This window comes from Bubalus bubalis, chromosome 4 (genome assembly GCF_019923935.1).
Source record: "Bubalus bubalis isolate 160015118507 breed Murrah chromosome 4, NDDB_SH_1, whole genome shotgun sequence".
Lineage (NCBI taxonomy): Eukaryota > Metazoa > Chordata > Mammalia > Artiodactyla > Bovidae > Bubalus > Bubalus bubalis.
The window spans coordinates 131,892,490-131,916,728 of NC_059160.1; the positions used below are offsets into that span (position 1 = coordinate 131,892,490).

Genomic DNA, 24,239 nt, shown 5'->3' on the forward strand with positions numbered 1-24,239 from the left:
AAGCAGAAATAGGACACAGATGTAGAGAACAAATGTATAGATGCCAAGGGCAGGAATAGATGGTGGGTAGAATTGGGAGATTGGGATTGATATATATACACTATTGATACTATGTATAAAATAGATAACTAATGAGAACCTACTGAATAGCACAGGGAACTCCATGTGGTGACATGGAAAGGAAATCCAGAGAAAAGGGGATATATGAATATGTTAAGCTGATTCGCTTTGCTGTACAGCAGAAGTTAACACAACATTGTAAATCAATCATACCCCAATAGAAATTGAAAAAAAAAAAAAAAAAAAAAACTCTTCCAGTTCTAGCTTGGGCATCTTCATGGTTCACAAATGCATCTTGACTGCCTTTCATCTTCCACCTTAACTGTCCATCTGACCAATTGTGTATTCATTCTACTGCCAGGACTGGGATGCTATCCTCAAGAGTGGGCAGAGACCTTAATCTTAATTCCCCAGGAGGATAACTGAGACATTTTTTTCTCTTTTAGAAGACTATACTGAAGTTCAGGGGAAAGAAAAGAGAATTATAACAGAGATTAACTTAAAACTCATGAGTTTGAGCAAGCTCTGAGAGTTGGTGATGGACAGGGAAGCCTGGAGTGCTGCATTCCATGAGGCTGCAAAGAGTTGGACACGACTGAATGACTGAACTGAACTGAACTTGAAGTTCAAGTTTCAACTACCCCAAAGTAATTACTTTTGGAGCCCCCAAACCCACACTCATCCTCACAGAATCTATAACAAGGTGTATCACTACTTACCTAGAAAATACCACCAGGTTTCAAGGGTTGGCTTATATTCACCAACAGGAGTGATTTTACCCATTTAGATGCTTTCTGAAATTAAGGTCCAAAATTCTGAAGTAAGATCATGTCTTTCTTCCCCCAGTTATAAAGTTATTGGCCCTCATTTCCTTTTCTGAGATGATCTTCTCCCCATAATTGACTATGCAGATGACCCTTCTAACAGGAAAACAACCTCCCAGCAAAGGGGTGTTTTGTTAGCTTATGATCTCAATAGGACAATGAGATGAGAACACAAAATCAGGACATTCTGGGATATTCAGACTTAAATTACCCCCTATAGTTAAACTTTTGAGTGGTGTGTGTTATGAGCAGATTTCATAAGCTTTCTTTGGCTGCAATGTGGAAGACGGACTCGAGAGAGTCAAGACTAGGTGTGTGGACGTAAGAAAGAGACTTCTGTAGCAAAGCCAACATGAGAAGAGAATTTGAACCAAGGTAGTGACAGTGATGATGAAGAGACAAGGAAAAACAATCATTGAGCCAAAATCATTAAGGCTTAATGATTAAGGCAATGCATCACAGTAGTTAAGAGTCAAGGCTTTACAGACACCAAATCTAGTTTCCAGACTTGGTTTACTATATATTAAAAATGTGACCTGAGAAAATTGCTTAATATCTCAGATATCAATCACCTCATCTATAAAGTGAGAAGGATGATACCTACTTTACTAGATAGTTGTAAGGATCAAATGGGATCATTTTCCAGAGCATTTTGTTACCTGTCACAGAATCAAGTGTTAGATTGAGCTAGGAATTTGAAGGGCTCAATTTGGTGGGTTTGGGGTTAGAGGTACTTGGTGTATTGGACCATCTAGATGGACAATTGTACACTTGTAAATGCAACAAATGAAGTAGATATGGGAGAGAAATGACTTTGTGAGTGACCAGAATTTTGGAGAGAGAGGGCAGTATAACTAGAAGAGGAGATATGCTAAATGCAAGGATTTTTGTCAGCATTTTGGTTTGTTTTGTTTTGAGCAGGCTTGTGTGCAGTGGTGCCCTGACATACCAGCACCACTGGGAAGGGAAGGGAAACAGAAGCCCTGATTTGTACCTTTTGCCATTGACTATTGAGTAAGACTCAAATGAGTAAGGTATTAAATAAATGAAGGAGAAGAAGGGTTGAGGAAAGAACACTGGAGAAGAACTTGTTAAAAGTGGGCAAATGAACGGTCCCTGAAAATAAAACCTAAGAAAAATTTGGCCAGAGAGGTAAGGGGCAATTTAGGAAATTGTGATATTCTAGAAGCTAAGGCAAGAGAGAATTATAAGGAGGGAATGACCAGTAGTGTCAAATACCACAGATTAAGTTAGTAAACTCTGAAAAATATCCACTAGATTTATCAACTGGGAGGTTATTGATTGCCTTGAAAATATCAACTTCAGTGAAGAACTGATACAAATTGAAGACATGTTTAGGAGTGAGTGATTGAGTATACTGCACATTTTTAAGTAGCTAGAACATAAAAGGAGAGAGAGGGCAGTATAACTAGAAGAGGAGATATGCTAAATGCAAGGATTTTTGTCAGCATTTTGGTTTGTTTTGTTTTGAGCAGGCTTGTGTGCAGTGGTGCCCTGACATACCAGCACCACTGGGAAGGGAAGGGAAACAGAAGCCCTGATTTGTACCTTTTGCCATTGTCTTGGTTACCATAATCCCACCATGACTGAAGTCAAGCTGTAAGTATAATATTACTAAATGCAGATAAAAGATATAGATGCCTAGAATCAGGCACCAACTCCAGTGTACCACTGCGTAGAAGCCAATGGAATGGGGAAGCTTAAAGGTTTGTGTGTGAAATGAAATATCTAATAAAATATATAAGGAGGGTGAGAGCAGAATCAAGAATACAGGGGAAACTCAGAATACAGAGAAAATATATCACTTGTAATAATTTGGGAGGCAGAGGTTTGGGTTGGAATAAGTTAATACTGGAGGAGATGATGTTGAATGTATTCTCACTTCATGGGCTAAGCATGCTGCTGCTGCTAAGTCACTTCAGTCGTGTCCAACTCTGGGCTACCCCATAGATGGCAGCCCACCAGGCTCCCCCGTCCCTGGGATTCTCCAGGTAAGAATACTGGAGTGGGTTGCCATTTCCTTCTCCAAAGCATGAAAATGAAAAGTGAAAGTGAAGTTGTTCAGACGTGTCCGACTCTTCACGACCCCATGGACTGCAGCCTACCAGGCTCCTCCACCCATGGGATTTTCCAGGCAAGAGTACTGGCGTGGGTTTCCATTGCCTTCTCCACAGGCTCAGCATAAGCCAATGTAAATTAGGCAATGAGGGCTTTGCTGAGAGGAAGGAAATGATGGTTGGTATATAATATTGGATTGGAAAGAATAGGTAATATTTGAAGGAAAAGTGGATGTGGTAGGAGAGTTGGACAGTGTTGAGGTGCCAATGATATTGATCCCAGAACTTCATATCAGCACCATTCTGCAGTCGCATGGATTTTCCCAGAATTTAGCACAGGTATATAGCAGCATAGAAATGAAAACCACTGCATTGTTCTTGGGTTGAAATTTTGCAGGAGAATGTGGAGGGTGGGCAAAGATTTGGGGGAGCGGTGGGTATTAACAACAGCATGTTTAAAGAGATATGCTATGATGTCTAGGATGAAGAGAGAAGAGTAAAGCTGAAAGGATTTTTTCAACCCAAAGAAAATGGTACTTTTCAGAGAGTCAAAGTCTTAATGAGTTTGTTGGACAGATGTAGAGGAACTATGAAATGGAGAGAGCAGAAAAAATGGGGACAGGGGGGATGCTGGTGAGGGAATGTCACAGAGTGAACAAGTAAAGAGGGAACAGAGTTTTGGTGACCATGCATGTGACTGAAGCCAGGTGGAAGTGAAGATCATTACACTGAGTAAGGGAGGGCATTGGATGTTCTTTTCAAAGGACATTATAGTCACTAAGGATCTTGGATTGAATATTAAGACCTTAAACCATGTGCCAAAGTCTCTGATGGATATAAGGAGCTCCCTGGGATTGCAGCCAGTTGCAAGAAAAAATGGGGAATAGTTAAAGAGTTTAGGCCTCAAAAGAGAACATGCTTCATTGGACAATGAAGAAAGCTAGCCATTGGGTCCTGAGACAGTAAGATTTTTTAAAAATTAAGATCCTGCACTTCAGTAAACATTAGTAGGCACAGCAAAAAGCCCAGGTGCAGCAAAGGTGGTTATCAGGGAAAAGCTGCTGTTGCTGCTGCTAAATCGCTTCAGTCGTGTCCGACTCTGTGTGACCCCATAGACAGCAGCCCAACCAGGCTTCCCTGTCCCTGGGATTCTCAAGGCAGGAACACTGGAGTGGGTTGCCATTTCCTTCTCCAACGCATGAAAGTGAAGAGTGAAAGCGAAGTCGCTCAGTCGTGTCCGACTCTTAGCGACCCCACAGACTGTAGCCCACCAGGCTCCTCCATCCATGGGATTTTCCAGGCAAGAGTACTGGAGTGGGGTGCCATTGCCTTCTCTGTCAGGGAAAAGCAGCTCTCTTCTAAGATGAGAATGCCCAAGAGGGTTTGGATTGTTTGACCTGGTCTAGGTTTCTTACTTTACTTTGGTTTTCACTATTCACACACATATGTTTGAAAAATATTTTTCTGAAGATAGTTACAGGATGATCTTGTCAGGATAGTAAGTGAAATGTCTTCAGTTCCAGAAAGACATAGGTATTCTTAATCACCTTCACTGTTTTTTGCATGAATAAATTTGTCATGACTGCATCTTCCAAAAAAGAAAAAGTTCAAGGGTAAGAACAGAGATGAAATGAGGCTCTCAGGAAGTCTTACACCTGTTCTGGACCTATATGCTCACTGAGGAGGTAGCTACTCGCCTTAAAAGCAACCAGTTGTGTTGACTTTGTTATGCTGGTACCAGGAAAACACAGAACAAACTCTTTTGAATGATAGAAGCCTTGCTGGACATTTCAGTATCACGGAAGGGAGTTGGGGCCATTTCTTTGGCAGAAATAGAAGTGTTTTTCTTACCAGATAATTTCATTACCATTGTTGTTGTTATTGTTCAGTTGCCAAGTCGTGTCTGACTCTGCAAACTCATGGACTACAGCAGACTAGGCTCACCTGTCCTCCTCCATCTCAGGCAGATTGCTCAAATGCATGTCCATTGAGTTGGTCAGTGATGCTATCTAACCATTTCATCCTCTGCCACCCCTTCTCTTTTCCTTCAGTCTTTCCCAGCATCAGGGTGTTTTCCAATGGGTCAGCTCTTCTCATCAGGTGGCCAAAGTGTTGGAGCTTCAGCATCAGTGCTTCCAATGAATGTTCAGTGTTGATTTCCTTTAGGATTAACTAGTTTGATCTCCTTGTTGTTTAAGGGACTCGCAAGATTCTTCTCCAGCACAATTCGAAAGCATCAATTCTTTGATGGCTCAACCTTCTTTATGGTCCAACTCTCACATCTGTACATAACTACTGGAAAAACCATAGCTTTGACTATACGGACCTTTGTCAGCAAAGTGATGTCTCTGCTTTGTAAAATGCTGTCTAGGTTTGTCATAGCTTTTCTTCCAAGGAGCAAACGTCTTTTAATTTCATGGCTGCAGTCGCCATCTGCAGTGATTTTGGAGCCCAAGAAAAAAAAGTCTCTCACTATTTCCACTTTTTCCCCATATGTTTGCCATGAAGCGATGCGACTGAATGCCATGATTTTAGTTTTGTTAATGTTGAGTTTCAAGCAAGCTTATTCACCTTCCTCTTTACCCTCATCAAGACACTCTTTAGTTCCTCTTCAATTTCTGCCTGTAGAGTGGTTTCATCTGCATATCTGAGGTTGTTGATATTTTTCTTGTTTCCTGTTTGTGATTCATGTAGTCTGGCATTTTGCACGATGTACTCTGCATGTAAGTTAAATAAACAAAGTGACAATATACAGCCTAGACTTGGATTACTGTGATATCAAATGGTTTGCCTTGGAAAGGAATCAAGATTATTCTCTTGTTTTTGAGGTTGCACCCAAGTACTGAATTTCAGACTCTCCTGATGACTGTGAAGATTACTCCATTTCTTCTAAGGGATTCTTGCGCATAGTAATAGATATAATGGTCATCTGAATTAAATTTGCCCATTTCCATTTATTTCAGTGCGCTGATTCCTAAGATGTCAGTATTCAGTCTTGCCATTTCCTGCTTGACCACACCCAATTTACCTTGATTCGTGGACCTAACATTCCAGATTCCTATGCAATATTGTTCTTTTCAGCATTGCAGTTTACTTTCACCACCAGACACATCCAAAACTGAGCGTCATTTCTAATTTGGTCCAGCTGCTTCATTCTTTCTAGCGCTATTAGTAATTGCCCTCTGCTCTTTCCAGTAGCGTATTGGGCACCTGCTGGCTTGGAGGGCTCATCTTCTGGTGTCATATACCTTTTTGCCTTTTCATACTGTTCATGGGGTTCTCGTGGCAAGAATACTGGAATGGGTTGTCATTTCCCCCTCCAGTGGACCACATTTTGTGAGAACTCTTCACTATGACCTATCCGTCTTGGGTAACTGAGCACTGCATGGCTCATGGCTTCATTGAGTTACACAAGCACCTTCTTCATGACAAGGCTGTGGTCCATGAAGAGGTTCATCACCACTGGAAAACCCTAATACAGAATGTAAGAAGGAACAGATTCACATATTTATCAGTTTCATAGTTATGTTACTAAACAGTGGTTGTTGACGATTATCCATTGGTTAGGGCTTGAAGTGACATCTCTTCAGATGTGAGCAGTGACCTATGTGGTAATGTCCTTTGTGGCAGAAATATGAAGTTGGGGATGCTTATACACTGTCTGCTTTCTCAAAGTGTGGTTTACTCTTCTATGCTACCTGTCACTTCTGGCTTAAACATTGTCCAGGAAATTCACCAACACTGAACAAAGAACCAGCTCCCTAACTTGAGTTTTATCCTTCCTCCTCTAAAATTGACATCCCCTGAGGCAATGTCCTGAAACGACTTGTCCTGCTCTGGCTAAATGGTAGTAATTTGTTCTTGACTCCAGCAGTTTATCAAACAAGCTCATGTTATGCCATGTCAGTGCCTTGAATGACACAGCCACAATAGGACAGGGAAGTTGATTTTTCTACATTTATTTCTGCTTCATCAGAAGCATGATTTTGTGTACTGACAAGTAAATGGCATAGGTGTAGGGGAAAGAATAGCAATCACCATATTATTTTGCCAGAATTCTTGTGTTAGGGTAGCAAAAAATGCTGAGAAAGATAACTGCATGTTATAACATTCTTTTCAAATAATGGCAAAGCTTTAATTAACTGATAATCAGACACACTCAAGATTGAAATGCAGCTTACAAAGTTGAATCATGGCAAGTGGTTCATTGAACACTGCACAGAAAGTAAATGAAGTGTATATGTTCCAATCACAATTGGAATTTTAAGTGAGTGGAATGGAATAAACTTGGTTTGGAATTTGAAATAAATTCAGCTTGGAATGTGTCTTAGAGACCAAGGTTTATACAAGAGCTACACAAACTTCTCAGCATGAAACATGACACAAGGTGAAATTTTCCTGGCATCTTAGAAGAGCCAGATATGGATTTCTGCAGGACTGGGGCACAGACAGTTGGTCCAGAACTATTTGTTTCTACTTGGGGAAGAAACATGGAAGCTTATCTAATACCTTGGGGTGGGAGTAATATTCCACCTGGTGGATGGAATTGTGTATGCTTTCTCAGAAGGTGCTGTTTTTAGCTTTGTGTTACCAATAAAATATTTTCATCCAGTTTTCATTTTTCTATCATTTGATGTCTACTCCAGTAGTTCTAAGTAACTTTATCTATCACATATATTAAAAACTAGTTAGAAAAAAGGAGAAGTGGCTGGAGGAAAAAAAAAAAAAAGAATTAACTTCCAGTAATTCAGGAGAAACCACTAGCAGCAATTTACCTGTTTTGTTGCCAAAGCTGTTTTCTCAAATTATAGATTCTCGTGAGCTCAGAACTCTGCAGGGGAATTGTAAAGCAGACCAGACTTTGTATGCAAAGCTGAAGAAGCATCTTTTATCGAAAGGTAAGTTTAAGTCATGAGAAGACTTAATCTGCAGAGTAGAAAAACCTGCATCTCTTTTAGGAGCTTAGAAATACCAGGTGAATTAAGGCTCCAGAGAAGGCTCCAGGGAAATTCAAGGTGCTCAACTTCAAAAGAGAGATCATCTGTAGATTAATACACTGGAAAAGGGGGCTGACTTCAGAAAATGGAGGAAATAAAGAGTGAGGGGCTGTAAATTAAAGGTTCATAGAGTTCGAGAGTTTCGGAAGTGAAATGATGAAGTCGGTGAGCTCCAGGAATGCTGGATAATCAGGTTTGATGGATTGCTTGTTCTGAGTTTATTGCTGTTTGGAGGGATGAAATTATTCCCTTGTACTACACGTCACATTTTTCCACTAAACCATATTTCCATTCGACAGTAGCTTGTGATTATTTAGTCCTTGTTTGCATTCAGGTAGAATCAAGATAATGCCCTAGAATTTATCAAATGTTTGTTTCCCTGGCGATGATAGATCTTCCTGTGTTACTGTTTTGGGGGCAGATGTACAATGTTTACAATTTCCACTGCTTGGAGATTTCTATATATTTATCCTTGGATTAGACTCAAAGTAAGCTGATTTTATTGAGCCACTGGGTAATTCTGACCATTTCATCTGGCGATTCTAGTCTTGTATTGTTGCAGCAGACCTTTAGACATAAGGAATTACTGGGTCACCAGCTCACAGAAATGTCTTTTGATTATGAACGCACTTTCAGCATGTGTCCATTCAAGGTAAGGGGAAAAGTATTTCATGATCTGCTTTAATGCCAATTTTAGTTAAATAAAAGTGGGACTTCAGGCATGGCCCAGTTGTATCTTCTTAAATTTAGATAGTCATTCAGCAATTCTGTGTAAAACAAGAGTTCTTTGAAAAACTGAACACTTGGATGAAGCAACCGTGTCCTTCAAACCACATCCTTCCTGCTGCCTGTGGGAAAGAGGTGGTGTTTGTGTCAGGCTCTGAGCACATGCAGAATAGATCTGTGTGTATTTCCATAAATAAAAGGACATTGTGTGTGTGTTTGGCACCTGTGATGGCAAGAGCAGTTGATTGCTTCCGAAAGCTTTGTTTCAACTCCAGGATCAGCAAGATTTTTAAACACTGAACTAGGAACTGGGCACTAAAAATACATACACAGGAGACCTATGATAGCATTAAGTTTTGGAAGCAGAATGAAGACTTGCAAACTATGTTATAGGTGTGTCATTACTCTCATTATTATGGTTCAGGGGAAGGGATTTGACAGGCTGTGTATCCAACCTTCAGACTAATGAGCCATGTTGTAGTAGCGAAGTGAGTTACTGCTTGTTGTTTCAGTGAAGGTGATCCAGAATATATAGAATACAAGCATCTATTTTTCTAAAACTGGAAACTTTGCTTTGTCTATTTTCTTTGCTTATCTTCTTTGTATTGTGTTTCATAGAGCCATTGGCAATTAACAATCTTGTCCTTTATTCAGAGACAGAGGAATACCCAATCAAAAGATTTTTAATAGAATTGAATGTTATATTACAAATTAGGCTTGGATTATTAAAATGAAGCATTACTTCTCTAATGCTATTTGACTCCCATTTTCTCAGGGCAAAAATTGGGACTTTTCCATGTTGTAAGCAGTTGCCAAGTAAACAAAGAGTGTGACGTTTTAAATGCACCTGATATTTTCAGATGCTTACTCCCAGGTCTTCAAGGGTTTTGTCTGTAGAGATATGGAAATTTGAGGGTATTTTTTTCTTTTTTATATCTTTCTCTTATGTGATTCTCTACAGCTTTTACTATAAAGTTCAAGAATAGGCATGATTTAAAGAGAAAACAAAGTCTTATGAAATTCACATTGGAAATCATGAATATTATATTTGATCCTTACATCAAAGTGGCCATCTCCTTGTATATAATGAAAATAAAGACACTTTCCCCTTAGGTTTATTTGAACGCACTTTTTTTCTTTGTGAATTAAATTTCCTTCTTGAAATACGTGTGACAGAGTGATTTTGTTGAGAGGCAGTATGCATTTTTAAATTTTATTTTTGTTTTATTTACATTCAACTAAAGTAGATTTGAGAAGAATATATATTTATTTAAGGAAAGGTTTCCATCAATTATTATAATATGGGATTATGTATTGTGATATTTTAAATAATCATAATTGTATTCAGGTGATGGACAGAGGAACCTGGCCTCTGAAGCCTGGCAGTCTACAATCCATAGGGTCACAGAGTAGGACACGACGGAAGCAACTGAGCACGCACGCACACACGGTCCAATTAAAGGAGCACTCTTTTGAAGAAGTGGGAATATGACAAAAGCCCAAACTCTGTGCTGTGTAAGGATGTCTATTCCTCAGAAAACCCAGTGTGTTTCAGTTCTTAGAACAGACGTTGTGAAAGAGTCCCTGTCTAATTCAGTGAGTGAAATTCTCTTCAAAGAGAATGCAGAATACAAAAGATGAGGTTAGTGGTAGGTAAGAAAGGAGTGTTCTTCTCCAGCTCGCCTGACAATAGGACCACCTTTCCCCCAGCTCTTCTCTCTCTCCTTAGATCATGATCCCAGAGTTTTCAGGATCAAGTGGGAAGAAACACATTTAAATGATAGGCCTAGCGTTGAACCTTACGGTTGGCAGTTTATTGAGTAATCATTAATTTTCTCAGGGCTTCTCTTTTGTTATTTGCATTTTTATTTTTTGACTGTGCTGGACCTTCATTGCCGCAAGGGCTTTTTTCTAGTTGCAGCGAGTGGGGGCTACTCTCTAGTTGCGATTGCAGGCTTCTTATTGTGGTGGCTTTTCTTCCTGCGGAGCACAGGTTCTGTGTGTGGGCTTCAGTAGTTAACACTCCTGGGCTCTAGAGCACAGGCTCAATAGTTGTGAGGCATAGGCTTAGTTGCTCCGTGCCATGTCATCCCCCAGGTCAAGAATTGAACCCATATCTCTTGCATTGACATGTGGATTCTTTACCACTGAGCCACAAGAGAAGTGCCAGGGTTTTTTTGTTTTGTTTTGAGGCCACACCACACAGTATGTGGGATCTTACCAGAGATTCCTGTACAGAGTTCCAGTCCCAGAGATCGAACCTGTGCCCCCTGCATTGGGAGCACCAAGTCTTAACCACTGGACCGCCAGGGAAGTCCCATTTTCAGGGTTTCTGAAACACAATAATGTGTCATCCATGAACAACATAAATGCATTTCATTAACAGGTAGTACAAAGTTTCAAACTAGGAGTAAGTCAAAATTGGAGATTATATTTTAATGAAGGACAGAAAAAGTACCTTCGTAACAGATTACAAAGAATGAAAAAAAAGTCTTTACATATTCCAGTTCAAATAAAGAACATTTCAGTGAAGTGGTTCCTATACCAACAGTTTATCATGGGGTAATCTAGCCTGGTGGGCTGCAGTCCATGGGGTCGCTAAGAGTCGGACACGACTGAGCGACTTCACTTTCACTTTTCACTTCCATGCATTGGAGAAGGAAATGGCAACCCACTCCAGTGTTCTTGCCTGGAGAATCCCAGGGACGGGGGAGCCTGATGGGCTGCCATCTATGGGGTCGCACAAAGTCGGACATGACTGAAGCGACTTAGCAGTAGCAGCAGCAGCAATCTATACATAATATTCCCTTTGTACAGTATGCAGAATACAAAAGCAGTGTTATAATCTGGTAGGAGATTATTTGCACTCACTTGTATGCACCTATAAACTAATTGGAGAAAAATACAACCAAGACCAAAAAATATAAAAATGTAGCATGAAAAAGTAAATGTTGCAAAAGGTGAGAAAAGGCAAAGGAGTTGATGTGGGAAATTTCCAGGACCTTGAAAATGAGTAAAATTTGTACTCTCAACAGAAGATAGGGAATGGTATTCCAGACCATGAAATTCTAGAAGAAAATGAAAAATAATTATTTTCTTACTTCACATTCAGCTTTTGGTTCAAGGTACAAGCATTTAGAAACAGTGCAACTTACTTGATCTTCTCCTGCATATATCATTCAATTTCTCTAATGTTCTACCCAAAGTCTGTGAGGCAGTTTAACCACTTGATTTTGCTGGCAATTTATGAAGACGTAGTTACCTGGAAAATGCTAAAAAGATTGACCAAAATCAATTGTCTTTCATGCCTGTGAAATGTGCCTTTGTTTCAATCAAGTTGACATGATAGCTGAGAAGACCAAGAAAATCCACTGTATGTTTCTTAGCACCCATTGACCATATGGGCCTAACCACTCACAGGTACCCAGTTAGTTGCATGAACGGATATTATTGCTATCTGCCCCTCCTCATTTAAGTATCATGTTTACCAACTTACAAAATCTTTTCTCTCACAGTTTAATAGTTAAAAGGACACAAAATCTGAAGATATAGATTCTTATCTTAGTTATTCTTAGTTGTGACTTTGGTAAAATCAATTACCTTATTTTCATCTTAGTTTTCTTTCATTGAGTTACTATTTTTTGGTTCAGTATTTATTTATTTATTTGGCTGTATTTTGTCTTAGTTGCAGCAAGCAGGATCTTTGATGTGTCATGTGGGACTTTTTGTTGAGGCATGTGGACTTCTCTCTTGAGAAGGCATACAGACTCCGTAGTTGCAGCTTGCGGGCTTAGTTGCCTGAGGCATGTAGTATCTTAGTTCTCCCACCAGGGACCAAACCTGCTTCTCCTGCATTGCTAGGCACATTGACCACAAGGGAAGTTCCTTGTTGAATTACTATTCATTAATCACACTGAGCATACAAATGCCTTGTCTGCAATGCAAGTATATTGGAGTTAAGAACATTCAATATTTAAGATAACTAATGTATAAGTAATATATTTCATTTAGAGCTAAACCAACATATGCAAGAGTTGCATTTATGATGACCATTCAAATGACTTATTTCTAAGTCTAGAAAAACTATGCATTTATTTAAGAACATTTATAAACACCATTGAGTTTTATTAAATCCTATATTTCTTTTATGTGTGTTTCTTAAATATGTTCTAGGGTAGATATAGAGCAGATATCACTTAAGAGGTTATAAAAAGTTAAAAGGAATAAAAATCAGATTAGGTTTGGTTGATCATCACTGTATTAATTTATTTTGATTAAGGCTTAACAATTCCTTATTGATATATATATATATAGAGAGAGAAAGAGATGTATTAATTTATTTTGATTAAGGCTTAACAATTCCTTATTGATATATATATAGAGAGAGAGAGAAAGAGAGAGAAAAACAGTGAGAGAGAACCTAGATGAGCACTTGGAGTCAATGGAAATGTATGAATTTACTCAATACCTTTGCTTTCTCTTATTTCCTCTGTGTAATGTGAAAAATATTGCTGAGTTGCAATGTCAGTGGTATCTAAATCTGCTTTCATGAGAAAGGAGCCATTACTTCAATTTTTGTAGCCACATACCAAGCAACATCCCTCAGTTATTTACCAGAAATACCAAACACATGAAACAGTCCCCTTCAGTAAGCATAAAACAGGGTCTAAGTAGATTCTAGATACTTTATTATAAGGATGAAATGGTTTTCTAAAGTGTTACAGTTTTCACCTTTTTACATGTTAATATCTTCAATGTTAATCTTTCTTTGAAAGATAGTTTCTATTACCTTTGATAGCAATGACATAAACAGAATTACATTTTTTACTTTTTTGTACTTGATATTTTCAACTTTATTTTTAAAGTGCATTATGGATCATAAGGACTAGCAAGTTCAACAACTGCACAAATGTTTATTAAGCTTCCATATTGTTATTACTAGAGTATACTCCTATGACTTACAATAATAGCTAACATATATTGAACAATTTGTATGCACCATGCCCAGTGTTTGGTACTTTATATGCTGTATCTCACCGCACTGATTATATGTAGGATGTCAAGTGAATACATATGATCTTTTTCCTTTGGGAAAAATTGTATGAGATGATTCTAGAACTAGATTGGAAATTATTGTGGTCAGTGTGACTGAACCAAGGCTACTGCAGCTCTTTTCGGGAGCTGGTCTTACCTCTGCTGCTGCTGCTGCTGCTGCTGCTAAGTCGCTTCAGTCGTTTCCGACTCTGTGTGACCCTATAGACGGCAGCCCACCAGGCTCCCTCGTCCCTGGGATTCTCCAGGCAATAACACTGGAGTGGGTTGCCATTTCCTTCTCCAATGCATGAAAGTGAAAAGTGAAAATGAAGTCACTCAGCGGTGTCCAACTCTTAGCGACCCCATGGACTGCAGCTTACCAGGGTCCTCCGTTCATGTGATTTTCCAGGCCAGAGTACTGGAGTGGGGTGCCATTGCCTTCTCCGGGTCTTATCACTGAGCCTCTGCTAATTCTGCAACTTAAATATGAGGCCACAGTGTGTAGACCAGTAGCATTTTTCATCTTTACATCCCCAGTTCCATTGAGTGCCAAATTGTTGTTGTTGACCGCTCAGTTGTGTGCAACTCTTGGCAACCCCATGAACTGCAACACACTAGGCTTCCCTGTCCTTCACTGTCTCCCAGAGCTTGCTTAAACTCATGTCCATTGAGTCAATGATGCCACCACCCATCTCATCTCTGCTGTCCCCTTCTCCTCCTGCCCTCAATCTTTCCCAGAATCAGGGTCTTTTCCAGTGAGTCAGCTCATCACATCAGGTGGCCAAAAATTGGAGTATCTGCTTCAGCATCAGTCCTTCTAATGAATATTCAGAGTTGATTTCCTTTAGGATTGACTGGTTTAATCTCCTTGCTATCCAAGGAACCCTTGAAAGTTTTCTTCAGCACCGCAATTCAAAAGCATCAATTCTTTGGTACTCACCGTTCTTTATGGTCCAAATTGCACATCTGTACATGACTACTGGAAAAATCATGGCTTTGACTATACAGACCTTTGTTGGCAAAGTGGTATCTCTGCTTTGTAATATTCTGTCTAGGTTTGTCATAGCTTTTCTTCCAAGGACCAAGCATCTTTTAACTTCATGGCTGCAGTAAACATCCACAGTAATTTTGGAGCCCAGGGAAAGAAAGTCTGTCACTGTGTCCATTTTTTCCCCATCTATTTGCCATGAGGTGAAGGGACCAGATGACATGATCTTTGTTTATTGAATATTGAGTTTTAAGTCAGCCTTTTCAGTCTCCTCTTTCACCTTCATCAAGAAGCTCCTCTTTAGCTTCTTTAGCTTCACTTCACTCACCTCTTTGGCTCCTCTTCACTTTCTACTGTTAGGGTGGTGTCATCTGCATATATGGGGTTATTGATAGTATTTCTCCCAGAAATCTTGACTCCAGCTTGTGATTCATCCAGCTTGGCATTTCACATCATGACCTCTGCATATAAGCAGAGTGACAATATACAGCCTTCATATACACCTTTCCCAATTTTGAACCAGTTCATTGTTCTATGTCTGCTTCTTGACCTGCATATAGGTTTTGCAGGAGACAGGTAAGGTGGTCTGGTATTCCCATCTCTTTCAGAATTTTCCACAGTTTGTTGTGATCCACACAGTCAAAGGCTTTAGGATAGTCAATGAAGCAGAAGTAGATATATTTTTGGAATTCCTTTGTTATTTCTATGATGCAGTGGATGTTGGCAATTTGATCTCTGGTTTCTCCGCCTTTTCTAAATCCAGCTTGTACATCTGAAAGTTCTCAGTTCATGAACTGTTGAAGCCTAGCTTGAAGGATTTTGAGCATTACCTTGCTAGGATGTGAAATGAGTGCAATTGTGCAGTTGTTTGAACATTCTTTGGCATTGCTCTTCTTCGGGGTTGGAATAAAAGCTGACTTTATCCAGCCCTGTGGCCACCGCTGAGTCTTCCAAATTTGCTGGCATCTTGAGTACAGCACTTTCACAGCATCATCTTTTAGGATTTGAAATAGCTCAGCTGGAATTCCATCACCTACACTAGCTTTGTTCATAGTAATGCTTCCTAAGTCCACTTGACTTCACACTCCAGAATTTCTGGTTCTAGGTGAGTGATCACATCATTGTACAGTTCTTCTGTGTATTCTCGCCACCTTTTCTTAATATCTTCTGCAGAGCTTGCCAAAAATTCAGGGACTTTCACCACAAAAAGTCAGGAAACAAGCTTCATTTTATGAATAAGTATACTCTGAGATGATAGTCACTAAAGGCAAGCAGTACAATCTCTGTTATTTTCAAATATGGTTGAAAACTCACAAATCTGCCCGTGTCTCTATCCAGATCAGTGTTGACCAAAGCCAGAAGCCATGCCTCTGCTGGCCATATGGTTAGATGCTGGAACAGTGGTCACTCTGGCTAAAATGTTGTCTTAGGAGGGCATGGATAGATTCTATTTCTTATAAACTTCCCCAGTTAACAGAAGAATATCTTAAGCTCTTGTTTAGTCGCTAAGTTGTGTCCAATTCTTTTGCAACCCCATGGACTATAACTTGCCAGGCTCCTCTGTCCATGGGATTTCCCAGGCAAAAATGCTCAGTTGGGTTGACATTTCTTCCTCCAGGGAATCTTCCTAACTTAGGGATCAAACCCTCATCTCCTGTATCTGCTTGCATTGGCAAGTGGATTCTTCACTGCTGAGCCACCTGGGAAATCATCCTTGGACTCCTAGTGAAGTGTAGTAAAGTGTGACTCTCTTTACCAAGTCATTTGTTGAATGGACACTTATGGGGCTAGCATTGGCTAAAAGGGATCATTTTTTGGAGTGTTCTTCAAATTGAGATGTTTTATTAGTACAAGATATGATAATGGCTAAGAGTCAATGTGAAAAGTATGATTTAATGGGTTAAAAACCAGGTTTTACCATTTATGTAATTGTGTGTGCTTTGGGAGGTTATTAACCTCACTAGACTTTAGGTCCCTTACTTGTAGAATGTGTATTCCAGTGGGGCTATCATGAGAATTCAATGAACTTGTGCATTCAAGTGCTTAGCACAGTTCCTGGTACAAAGAACACATATATTAAATGCTAATGTTAGAATAGCATCTAATAATTATTCACTAATCTGGCATTTTTTCCACATGGGTGTTTTCAACTTATCTCAAGTAGAACACCTTAACCTTCTTTCAGTATGCCATATTTCAACTTTTCACCTAATCATGTAAGCTAGAAATTCTAGTGGCTTACTATTTTTTTCCTCTGTCTCCCACATGTGATCAGTTACCAAGGCCTGATTCTTTTGTCATGTAAATATTTCTAAAGTTTCTGCTTTCTTATACCAGTTCCTTGTTTCAGGCCCTTGTCTTCTCTGGACCTGATAACTAAAGCAGCAATCACATATTCTCACGTTCAGTTTTGCCTAAGATGTCCCCATCGCACCCTCCCCTGCACTGTTCTTCTACAGCACATGCTCGCTATGGCAGTCTTCCCATCGCTTGTAACTACAAGCTGAGCATTTTAGGACAGCATCTTTTTTGATCTGGCTCCTACCTCCCTCTCTAACATAAGTTCCTTCCTCAACATACTTTGCACTTTGGAAGTTACCTACAAAATGATTTTTTTTTTTTTAAATAATTTAGCTATTAGAAAAAGTCCAGCTTTAACATTTTCTGGAGAATAATGGCCCTATATTTTCTTTGCTTTTGTGGTATAATGCTAGTATACTTTACCAAGTAATGGGGCCATTTTTCTGCCATTGTAACCATTAAATTGAAGCTTGGAAAATGAATATTAAGTAAGAGCCTAAAGTATTGATCATTTGTTTCTAAGATATTGTAAATTAAATGCATACCATATTAAGATAGAAATATACATGTGTGTGTAGCTTAGTCCTCAGTCGTGTTCAACTCTTTGTGACTCCATGACCCGCCAGACTCCTTGGTCCGTGGAATTCTCCAAGCAAGAGTACTGGAGTGGGTTTCCATTTCCTTCCCCAAGAAATATGCAAATGTAAGCTTAAATTGAATATACGTCTGCTTAAGATGGATACTGACATACTAGATTATATGCGTGTGTGCATGCATGTGGGTGCTCAGTCACTCCATCGTGTCTGACTCTTTGCAACCCCATAGACTGTGGCCTACCAGGCTCCTCTGTCCATTGGATTTTCCAGGCAAGCATACTGGACTGGATTTCCACTTCCTACTCCAAGGGATCTTCCCAACCCAGGAATTGAACCTGTGTGTCCTGAGTTTTCTGCATTGCTAGGTGGATTCTTTACCACTTAGCCACCTAGATTATATACTAGAGTAATTTTTTAAATCTACAAGAGTGCATATGTTTTTATATACTAGAGTAATTCTACCCTCTGCAAACTGATGTGCTTTTTGTTTCTTGTCACAAGATATGACAGTTGTTTCTATGGATATTCATACTTTTTATGCCAAATGTCCCACTGCATAAATTAAGGTGATGTAATTGCCTCATCTATTAGGTTTTAAGCTTCTTGACAATAGGGAAACTCGTAAAAGGTGCTTCCCGCTATGCTTAGAAAAGACAAAACACTTTGTAACCAGTCTGTAAATGATTGTTGACCAGCTTGAGGGTCAGATCATGAATTTTGAATTACTTTACCCAACAATTAGGAGAGTTTTGCTGTCTGATAAATATAAAGATCGCTTGCCCTAAAATCTAGCTTGGATTTGCAAGCTATTTCGAGGGAGTAAAGGTTAATTGGGTTAAAATAATAAATGGTTACTAGTTTGAATTCAAATGAGGAACAGTATACAATTCCCCTTTTTAAAATTTATTAAGCAGTATTATAAAATATGACTAAAAACACTACTGTAAATGTCTTTAAACTCTTTCATTCTTCCATAGTCTGGTACCGGAGTCAGCAAACCATAGCCCTCAAGTAAAATGTGCCCCACTGGCTGTTTTTTAAGTAAAGTTTTTATTGGAACACAGCCATGCTCACCCATTTGCACAAATAGAATAGAAACTCTCAGATCCTTTAATGAAAAGCTTGCTAACTCGATCTAGCATACTAGTTCTTCAATTTTTTGTTTAGATTTAATTATATTAATATGTAATTTTTATACCTTGTGAGTGATTATGTTTTATCTATGAATTATGATAATGTTCATCTTGGCACTGAACTTTTGAATAAAAAATAATGTTAACTAGTTCCCTGGTGGTCTAGTGGTTACAATGCATTGCTTTCACTGCCAAGGGTCTGGGTTCAATCCCTGGGGGGTGGTGGGGGGCTGACTAGGATCCCACAGGCTGCAAGACATGGCCAAAATAAATAAATGGTAATTTCCCAATACCCATGGAGTTCATGTGCCCTATGTTACTAAACTAGACCCCATTTGTTAGACATTTAGTCTTTTCTATTATGTTTTCACTGATTTCAGTTTATCTTTTTAAAATTATGACTACCATAGACTTCAAAGTAAAAAATATTAATGTAGCTCCTATTATATCTAGAGATTTATCAAGTGGTTTATCAAGTTTGGGGGAATAGAATTCATCTTTATGGTCTCAACAATTACTTTTCTGATTATCTAAAAGACATATGGTAATATTTAGTGGACAAAACACTTGTCTGAAATCAATGGGCAGTACTTCTGCTTTCCATTGAGTATAAAATCCTGGGCAATCTCTATTTTAGTTTTCATTCTAGAAAAACAGACGTGACAATAAGTGTCTTATGAAACCAATTCTAAGAAATGATCTGCTGATGAAACTATGCTTTTCTGAATAAATAAGAATGACTTATTTACTATTATGATGTCAGCATCTCACAGTGCCTGATAACAGTGCTTATTAGTTATTTATTATCTAAATTAACGATGATATAGGGAGTTGCAGATGTTCTAGAAGGCTACCAGAACAATAGTTAAGAGTGTAGCATCTAGAGTTAGCAACCCTGCATTTGGATATTGGCTACACCACTCAATCACTTTACACACATTAGTTAAACTGTAAGCCACAACCCACTCCAGTACTCTTGCCTGGAAAATCCCATGGGCAGAGGAGCCTGGTAGGCTGCAGTGCATGGGGTTGCGAAGAGTCGGACACGACTGAGCCACTTCACTTTCACTTTTCACTTTCATGCATTGGAGAAGGAAATGGCAACCCACTCCAGTGTTCTTGCCTGGAGAATCCCAGGGCCAGGGGAGCCTGGTGGGCTGCTGTCTATGGGGTCGCACAGAGTCAGACACGACTGAAGCGATTTAGCAGCAGTAGCAGCTTAGCATCATGATATGGATAATAACAGTACCTATTTCATAGAATTATTGTGAAGATCAAATGGTAAAATCCAAATATAGTGCTAACAATGTACTTGGTACATGGACAACTCTCTGTATATATGTTATTATCATGTATTAGTGTGAATCTCAAGGGAAGAGGTATATAGCCTGTCTTGAAGGTAATTCTTCCTGGAAGGTCTTCATCTTCTGTTTGGATATTATTGTTATTCTAAGTAGCCTGGCCCTGACCCCAGTAGAATGAATATTAAAATATTCTCTCATTTCAAAATGTCAGTTTCATAGTTTCTTTGCCAATGGAGCCCTTGACAGGGAGGCACTTTCTCTGACCTTTTTTGGTATTACCAATTGTTTAAAAGTCTCTATTAAATTTTAAAAAAGCTTTTGTGCTACTTTTCCTTGATCCTTATTATAGGTTTGGAATCGTGTGCTATAAAAAGTATTTGGCTGTATGTGCTTTTATAATGGAAGTAATTTAATTGGGCACTCTGCCTCCACAGATCAGCAAGGGTCAAATGACTTTTTAAGAGTGCATGAGAGAAGTATTACATAAGGGGGAAAAAAGGAAGAAAAATAGTCTTCCTACTTGCTTTCAGCACTGAATTGCTTATGCTTCATTAAGGCCATTGGTAAGTCTCCCATGTTATGTATTTGCAAACCTGCTCCACTGGCAGACAAGCTCTCCCCAGTTGTGCCCCTAGAGTGGACAGTAATCACCCCACAGCTGTTTACTTTCTGTCTGCACAATTTGAAAATCCTGGGACAAGGACACCTCATATACGCTACACCTAATATACTTACTCACTGTCTTGTCAGGAACGCTTTCTGCCTTTGAAGTTTCCGCATTAAAATTTTCCAGGATTACACTTGTCACTCTGGAAGAGTACAAGAAAAGAAATATCTTTCTTAAAAAGGTGTTAGATACCCCAACCAAATCCATTTACATAACCTACTTCCCTTTCACACAACATCAGCAAAATTACAGCTAACCACCTCTCTGCCTGTTGTTGATAAGGGTTTCCCATTGAAGTCAAACCAATAGTTTGCCGCTCTCTGAATATACACACACTCATGTCACAACCCCCCCACTGACAGAAATTTAACACTGGTGGTCAGGATAACAGGCCATTTGAATGAGATTAGGATCGAAGACAGTGACACTTTAGGGATTCTGCCAGAAATCCTGAGTTTCTGGTTTATGTAACATTAAGATATACCTATTTTGTGACCAACTCTCTGGTTAAGGATGTAATGTAGAAAACTACATCTAGAAAGCAATGTGTCCATTTATCAATATTTCTGACTCAGTTTTAAGTCTGAAATCTTTCCATCTTTGTCCTCTATTTTATGTTTGCAATAGTAGTTCAGTTATGTATTACATAGATAATTTTTTTCAAAATCGTTTAAATGGCATAAGTTGACAAGTCTTTATAGGAAATGAAGAAATATTATATTCCCTTGTAGTTGACGCTAGTGCAATTAATGGAATCACTTAATCGTTTTGCTTTAGGATATCCCCAAATCACAATGGAAATTTTGGCACAGTCTCTGTTTTTCATTCTAATTTTGACTGAGGCTCTACTTTTCGTCAAGCAGACAGGTCTTCATTGTACACACACACACATACATATTTATTTATATTCTTTGAGCCACCAAAAAGACCATCACTGTTACAGATAAAGCCAACACAAGTTCATTCATTCAGTTCTTCATTTGAAATGTTTTGTGTATTCATCATGTTTAAGATGTTGTCTAGATCAGTTCTCCAAGTATGGTCTGTTGAGATGTATTTTTTTTCCTCAAGACCCACCCAGAACAGAGTACACCAGGTCAGAACTCTTTTAAGATACTAAGGTTATAATTATACTATGTTGACACTTACGTTGGTGGTGTAAGCTGCTGCTGCTCAGACGCTCAGTCGTGTCTGACTCTTTGCAACCCCACGGACTATAGCCCACCGGGCTCCTCTGTCCATGCGATTCTCAAGGCAAGAATACTGGAGTGGGGTGCCATTTCCTCTTCCAGATCATCTTCCCCACCTAGGGATAGAGCCCGAGTCTCCTGCATTGGCAGGTGGATTCTTTACCACTAGTGACACCTGGTAGCCCTTGATGGTATAAACGCAATAGTAAGTAAAACTACTGGTTCCTTAGCAGGAATCAAGGCAGGGACACAAAACTGTACTAGTCATTGTATATTTCAGTACCTCTTGCCCACACAGATTTCACTTGTGTGCAATGAAGCAGTTAAAAAACTAGAGCCAAATAATTTTGTTAAATCCCCATCCTTGAGGACACATCAGTTTAATATTCTGTGTACACAGTGTGAAATATGCATAAAATTGTCTCATACTGAAGCATGATGTTTGGCTTTAAAAAAAACAGGTGCTTGTTTCAGATGCAAGCTGAACAAACTACTTTTTTCTTGGAACACCATTTGTACTTGAAAGAATGACTAACAGACAAACTTTGGTTATTCAGACTTGAATATTTTGTGGATATTTTCTTTAAAATGAATGAGATGAGCTGTCATCTCATTCAAAGGAAAATAGTTGACAGTACCTGTTGCCAATGGTAATTTTAAGCTTTCAATTAAAATTTTCAAAGAATTATATCCATCACATGAGTTTGACAACTTAGTAATATTTTAAAGGTCTGAGACAGATATAATGAGATTGGTGGTGATATTAATGTAACTATTTTGTATTGAAAAAAAAATGTTGAAATCTGGAAGGTCTACATAAGGTAATGAACCAATGTGTGTGTGTTTTTTCTTTTTTTTTTTTTTTAATGCAAGATGGTACAGAATTATGCATTGGTTAAAAGAACCATTCAAAATACCATGGGTTTTAATATCACATTGTATAAAAACTATAGTTTAGATTTTACATTGCATCTTATATTTAAGGAATTACTGTTGAGTTTAGATATATTTTCAAAGTAAAATAGCTACAATTATCTGGAAAAAAAGGAATTAAAATAATACTCTGCTTCTAATTATATCTTTATGGAGGTATATTTTCCACATACATATGAAGCAAAACTACATATCTCATTAATGTATTGAATTCAGAAACAGAGATAAGTATCTAGCTGTCTTCTTGTCAGACATTAATGCAATCTGTAAAAATGTAAAACAATGCTACTATTATCAATAAGATTTTGTTTAGAAAATACAACCACTCTTCAGCAAAAAAAAAAATATGTTATCTATGTTAGCATATGATTGCCTTATTGTTTTTAAATTATCAGTTTTAACTTTAAGTATGGTAAATATTGTTCATATATAGTCCCATAAACAAATAATCTTTTATGTACTCAGTAATTTTAATAATAGAAAGAGGAATTGAGACCAGAAATTTTGAGTTTTTTAGACATGGGAATGCAGAATCAAAGACACAAAGTCACCATCTTCGTGGTTTAATAGAGAAGCAGAACAAGGAATGCAGCTGTTACATTTCATGTGATATTGAAATAGAAATTTGTAAAAATACAATGAAGAGAGAGAGGCAGGACTTGTAACTCACAGGTGAGACAGGAAAGGCTTCTTGAAAGAAATATCACTGTATCTGAGTTTAAAAGTTCATCTGAATCTTGAAGTTCAAGTACACATTAGGCCAGTAAGGAGAGAGGGCATTCTTGTAGAAAGAACAGTTTGTTCAGAGGAACTCCTGATAGCAGAGTTTTCTGGAAACTGCACATTTATGTTTCGTGAGTGAGCCACGGGTACTAAAGCTGGAGCTATAGAACTTGCATGTGGTTCTGACTGTGTGGGAAGCAATTGAAAGAGTCCCCTGGTAGAAAGATAAACCTTCACAGTAGTATGGATGCTCATGCGGGTTTCAGCAAAGACTTGGAGAGGGAGAAGTAATTTAGGACTCTGTTACAACAGTCTGAAGAAGGATTGATAAAAGCCTGTACTAAGGCAGTAGCGTGGCAAGGGTGGAGAGAATGAAGGAGTGGATTTGAGCAATGCTAATGAGGTTGAATTTATGAACTTGGGATCCAGCTGAATACCAAAGAGAATGAAGAAGGTGAAAACAATAGCTAAGTTTGGGGCTTAGGTGGTTGGACAACAAAAATGTCATTCTTTGAGTGAGAGAACGAAGGAGGGAAAATGTTGGGGAAGGATGCTGTTGGTAAATATAATTTAATACTTTGAACTGTATATGATTATGGATCATCAATCAGAAAGAGCCAATGAGCAGCTGAGTGTGCACATCTGTTAAGAGAAACAGAGAGACTGAAAATAAGATGTGGGAGCC

The 24,239-nt window shown here is 38.7% G+C and overlaps 1 protein-coding gene across 3 annotated transcripts in view; it reads left to right on the top strand.

Annotated features, from left to right (window-relative positions):
- CHRM3 (cholinergic receptor muscarinic 3) overlaps nt 1-24,239 on the top strand; it is a 570,675-nt gene that overhangs the window by 353,368 nt on the left and 193,068 nt on the right. The window contains exon 1 of one of the 3 annotated variants that reach the window (XM_044942062.2): nt 6,227-8,152. The exons of the other annotated variants lie outside the window; for them this stretch is intronic. The gene's annotated coding sequence lies outside the window, so the exon portion shown is untranslated. Of the gene's footprint in view, nt 1-6,226; nt 8,153-24,239 lie in introns of those variants that run through there. 3 annotated transcript variants of the gene reach the window in all.